At 38.9% G+C, this 6,000-nt stretch overlaps 1 protein-coding gene across 3 annotated transcripts in view; it reads left to right on the top strand.

The window, feature by feature from the left end:
- The first annotated feature begins 4,553 nt into the window (after positions 1 to 4,553).
- Positions 4,554 to 6,000, top strand: part of LOC139583853 (gamma-aminobutyric acid receptor subunit alpha-1-like) — a 37,483-nt gene continuing 36,036 nt past the window's right edge. Inside the window, exon 1 of one of the 3 annotated variants that reach the window (XM_071415419.1) lies at positions 4,554 to 4,680. The gene's annotated coding sequence lies outside the window, so the exon portion shown is untranslated. Of the gene's footprint in view, positions 4,681 to 4,976; positions 5,148 to 5,584; positions 5,950 to 6,000 lie in introns of those variants that run through there. The other 2 variants (XM_071415409.1, XM_071415402.1) reach the window with 2 other exon arrangements.

Below are 6,000 nucleotides of genomic sequence, written 5' to 3'. Positions count from 1 at the left end.
CTGAGCCAAACTGTTGCGCTTTGGTAAATCTCTTGGTTATAATCAGTGTTATGTAAACTGCAGACTGGGTGCATTGTGCCGTCTGCCTGCACTCCCCAGGCACACAACATAACACAACGCTTTACTGTTAGTCTCTACAATCAGCCCTCTTCCGTCGCAGGTCGGTTGTGGTTTTAATTTCATGCCATTTCGAAGCCTTCACAATTTGTTGTTGAACATATTACTCACAGTTACAAATATACAAGTTCCAATAGAGCATCTTGAGGTCGGTGATATATTATCCACTGCTGCCTTATACAGTATATTCAGCAGAGAGAAGAGAAGACATATTCACCACGCAAGCTCAAATAAATCAGATTAACGAAACATATGAATGCATATGTAACGCATCATTGATCGATAACTTCTCAGGCCAGCAGTGTGTTTGGAGTGGCTTGCACCATTGTTTTGGACTGCAACTTTTAGTTTGTTGATCATTCATGTAGTGCATGGCATTGAGTCACCAAGATGAAACATTATGACCCTAATGAATTATTTCAAATATCAAAATATCCCAACTGACACTTCCTTCTGCCTCACTGTGGAGTCACAGACAATGTCAGCTTTTGGCTGAAGTCCAGAGTAATTGTGCTGTGGGAACCCCTTCCTTCACAGCCAACCTGGACTCCGAGCATTTCGTATTATTCTGTATGTAAATCCGAGAAGCTCAATTTAGTATGATATGTTAAATGTTGCATGGTATGTATTCATTTGTGGATGTTCATCACCCATTTCCTATGATATGTTACAAATTACAATTTGTATTACAGCACCAGACAACGTTTGGACACACATACTCATTCCAGGGTTTTTCTTTATTTTTACTATTTTCTACATAGTAAACTAATAGAATAAAACTATGGAATTACACATATGGAATCACGTAGTATGCAAAAAAGTGTTAAACAAATCAAAATATATTTTATATTTGAGATTCTTCAAAGTAATCACCCTTTGCCTTGATGCCAGCTTTGCACACTCTTGGCATTCTCTCAACCAGCTTCATGAGGTAGTCACCTGGAATGCATTTAATTTAACAGGTGTGCCTTGTTAAAAGTTAAATAGTGAATTTCTTTCCTTCTTAATGTGTTTGAGCCAATCAGTTGTGTCGTGACAAGGTAGGGGAGTATACAGATTATAGCCCTATTTAGTAAAATACCAAAGTCCATATTTTGTCAAGAACAGCTCAAATAAGCAACATGAAATGACAGTCCATCATTCATTTAAAACATAAAGGTCAGTCAATGTGGAAAATTTCCAGAATTTTGAACGTTTCTTCAATTGTAGTCGCAAAGACCTTCAAGCGCTATGATGAAACTATCTCTCATGAGGACCGCCACAGGATAGTAAGACCCAGAGTTACCTCTGCTGTACAGGGTAAGTTCATTAGAGTTACCAGCCTCAGAAATTGCAGCCCAAATAAATGCTTCACAGAGTTCAAATAGCAGACACATCTCAACATCAACTGTTCAGAGGAGACTGCATGAATCAGGCCTTCATGGTAGAACTGCTGCTAAGAAACCACTACTAAAGGACACCAATAGGAGGAAGAGACTTGCTTGGGCCAAGAAACATGAGCAATGGACATTAGACCTGTGGAAATCTGTCCTTTGGTCTGATGAGTCCAAATGTGAGATTTTTGGTACCAACCGCCATGCCGCAGACACACACACACACACACACACACACACACACACACACACACACACACACACACACACACACACACACACACACACACACACACACACACACACACACACACACACACTTACACACACACACACACACACACATATATATTTATGATATATGGATATTGATTGATAGTGAAGGTGATGTTATGTGACTATGCTGTATACAATCATTGTGGGGAATGTACAGTACAGTCAGGAAGTATTCATACCCCTTTACTTATTCCACATTTTGTTGTGATACCTGTCTACACACAATACTTCATAATGACAAATTGAAAACATGTTTTCAGAAATGAGGGTTAAGTTTAGGAATTATCTAAAAGGGTTAAGGTTATGGTTAAGGGAAGGGTTAGCAAAAAGGGTTAAGGTTAGGGTTAGGGGCAGGGTTAGCTAAAATGTTTAAGGTTAAGGGTTAGCTAAAAGGGTTAAGGTTAGGGGAAGGGTTAGCTAAAAGGGTTAAGGTTAGGGTTAGGGGAAGGGTTAGCTAAAAGGGTTAAGGTTAGGGTTAGGGGAAGGGTTAGCAAATTTGTTGAAAATGAAAAACAGAAATATCTAACTTACATAAGTACATGTTAGAATCGCCTTTGGCAGCAATTACAGCTGTGTGTCTTTCCGGATAAGTCTCTAAGAGCTTTGCACACCTGGATTGTACAATATTTGCCCATTATTATTTTCTAAATTATTAAAGCTCTGCCAAAATGTTTGTTGATCATTGCTAGACAACCATTTACAAGTCTTGCCATAGATTTTCTAGCAGATTTAAGTCACAATTGTAGCTTAGGAACATTCACTGTCTTATAGGCTAGGTAAGCAACTCCAGTGTAGATTTGACCCTGTGTTTTAGGTTATTGTCTTGCTGAAAGGTGAATTAATCTCCCTGTGTCTCGGGGAAGCAGACTGAACCAGGTTTTCCTCAAGGATTTTGCCTGTTCTTAGCTCCATTCTGTTTCTTTTTTATCCTGAAAAACTTCCATCCTTAACAGTAATAAGCATATCCATAACATGATGCAGCAACCACTATGCTTGAAAATATGGAGATTGGTACTCAGTAATGTGTTGTATTGGATTTTCCCCAAACATAGCACTTTGTATTTTTTTATTATGTACAGGCTTCCTTATTTTCACTCTATCAATGCGTTTAGTTTTGTGGAGTAACCACAATGTTGTTGATCCATCCTCAGTTTTCTCCTATCACCGACATTAATTTAACTCTGTAACTGTTTTAAAGTCACCATTGACCTTACGGTGAAATCCCTGAGCGGTTTCCTTCCTCTCCAGCAACTGAGTTAGGAAGTGAAGTGACTGGGTATATTGATACACCATCCAAAGTGTAATTAATAACTTTACCTGCTGAAAAGGATATTCAATTTCTTCCCCAAAAATGTTTTTACCCATCTACCAATAGATGCCCTTCTTTGCGAGGCATTGGAAAACCTCCATGGTCTTTGTGGTTGAATCTGCGTTTGAAATTCACTGCTCGACTGAGGGACCTTACAGATAATTGTATGTGTGGGGTACAGAAATGAGGTAGTCATTAAAAATAAAACAAAAAGAATGTAATTGCACACAGAGTGACTCCATGCAACTTATTATGTGACTTTTTAAGCACATTTTTACTACTAAACTTATTTAGGCTTGCCAAAACAAAGGGATTGAATACTTACTAACTCAAGACATTTCAGCTTTTCATTTGTAATGAATTTGGGAACATTTGGAAAAACATAATTCCACTTTGACTTTATAAGGTGTTTTGTGTAGGCCAGTGATAAACAAATCTCAATTGAATCCATTTTAAATGCAGGCTGTAACACAACAAAAGCCAAGCGCTGTCAATACTTCTTGAGCACTGTAGATAATGGAACAAAAACAGCAAAGAAAGATGACACATTTCACCGTGTTACTGTATGCTCATTGACATGGAATATGAAAACAGAAAATAAAAGTCAATGTAAATGGTGACCCATAAAATGCCAGAAAGTCGAATGTACTTTTTGATTCAAAACATTACTTTGGAAGCAGTGATTATATCCTTATAACCTGCACATCAAACAAGGCAGTTGCATAAATTACTATCATCCATCACTTTGATGTTGAGCCCTACATCTCCACACTACACTACACCACAGCCCCTCTCCCTCACTTGCACTGAAGGAAAGTAGGGCAACTCTCAGATATTGTCCTTTTTTGGGGGGATGGAGGTATAGTAGAATACCAATTTCGAAATTTGGTTGTGGATCAGCAGTTTTTCTCTTGTTATGTCAGTCACTGACAGTCACTCTTTTAGCCACATCAGCTAACAATTTTTAGGTTATGTGCCCAGAGACCCTGACCTCCAGTATTGGTAAATGTGTAGAATTGCAGGAAATGTGCTTTAAAAATGCAAACATTTATCTCCAGTCCATGGCAAAATGAGTAGAGAATTGCAATGAGAATTGCATTAAATGTGTTCGTGTGTAATTTTGCTAACTGGACACGTGCGAACACACATGCATGAACGCGCACGCGCGTGGCCACACAAGCAAACCAACTCACAGTGCCCGTTTTCATGTCATTGGACAGTGAAGAAGCATGTCTGGAAATATACTACATACATTACAATTACATTAATTCTTCGGCGTTTCGTTTTGAATAACGGGTAGAAATATGCACTTGCAGCATTAAGGTCGATGCACATGGGCTAGGCAACCTCACGATCTGTGTAGAGCACAAGATCGACGGACAGAGAGCGAGAGAGTGAGAATGAGAGACGAGGGCCGACAGAAACCTTACTGAATACCGATGCATATAGTCTATGACGTCTTCCATAACTCCTTCATACACTATATTGAGTATGCGTAACTCAACACATAAACCCTGTTCCATTTCAGGCAAGACGAATAATACCCTTGGTTTCATCAGGCGGTTTTTGCAGATGCACAGCATGGGTCAGAGATACCGTAGTCTGGTAAATACAATTCAGTGTTAATATCGCATTGAGGAGTTATGATTTGTGCATGAAGGACGAGTAGTCTAGATGTCATCATAGTCTGTTGTAAACGTAATAAAACAAACACATGATATCAGTGTGTATTATGCATTGATAAGGGCAATAAACCGACTACATAAATTGTGAGTTATTACATGTCCCATCATGATTAAAATGTCTTCTGGTTTGTAGTTTAATTTGAAATACACAGATGACTACAAAAATATACGCTTGATTTCATCAGGCGGTTTTTGCAGATGCATAGCACAGCTCTGCTTTTCCAGCTCTGTCTATGTTCAGTCGTGGAGTGCAGGCAATAGCAGCATAATATTTGGCTGTAAACACAGGCGGTCCTGTTGTCTCGATGCGAATCCTGGACTTTTAGGGTACAGTGAGTGAGTGATTCAAGGTGATTTCGGTGTGGCTCGTCTCATCAAATCTATCGGGTGAGGGAACGATGGGAAGAATGTAATCTATTCAATATTGGGAAGATTGTAACCTATTCAATATTGGGAAGAATGTAACCTATTCATGTATGAATGTGTTATTTTTTTTATATGCATTGAGTGTCTTCTTTGATTGGCTATGTGATAAACATGTAATAATCGATTGGAGATATTCGTTTTGGTCATAGAGGAATGTCGTGCCAGTTGATATAGCCTATCCATTCAATAAACATAAAACGCAGTTTATATAGGGAAACATCAGTCAGAGAGAAAGAGGGGCAAAAAAACAAGTGAGCCGGTTGAAAATGTAAGAGGATTTAATTTTGCAGCCACTGAAAAGAGATTAAGTCGACAGCAGTGGAAGTTAAATTGTGCTGCATATAACAAAAATGGGCGGATTGGTCTTTAGATGAGAGAGTGGTACCACCTTCCATTCTAAAATAAAATTGCCCTGGCATGAAGTCACAGCCTATTTCACATCCGGTTTACCCAGGGACATATTACTATTGTCCTGGTAAAGTAAAGCTTTATTTGGCTGCAATCTCAGTATTTACAGTAGATTTTGTAGTTAGATAACCAATTTGTTGGGGACTGAGAAGAGTTTAACCCCCCACACCAATGAATAGTGCGCGAGACCTGCGCATACTCAGCATCGTCAGCAGCCGTTCCTCCAGCCTCAAGCTCAAATTCGGCAGTAGATCTGAGATCTTTGAGGATTTTTCTCATTGAATCCGTGTAAAAAAAAAAGATGTACATAAAAGTTTGAGGACACGACAGCCTCGAATATCTCTGGTATATCGCTGTAAGTGAACTAATCGTTTTTCATTTTGCTTGTCTTTATCGGTGCAGAAGG

Source organism: Salvelinus alpinus, chromosome 1, assembly GCF_045679555.1.
Source record: "Salvelinus alpinus chromosome 1, SLU_Salpinus.1, whole genome shotgun sequence".
In the NCBI taxonomy this organism is placed as follows: Eukaryota; Metazoa; Chordata; class Actinopteri; order Salmoniformes; family Salmonidae; genus Salvelinus; species Salvelinus alpinus.
This window is presented reverse-complemented; position numbering and strand designations above follow the sequence as displayed.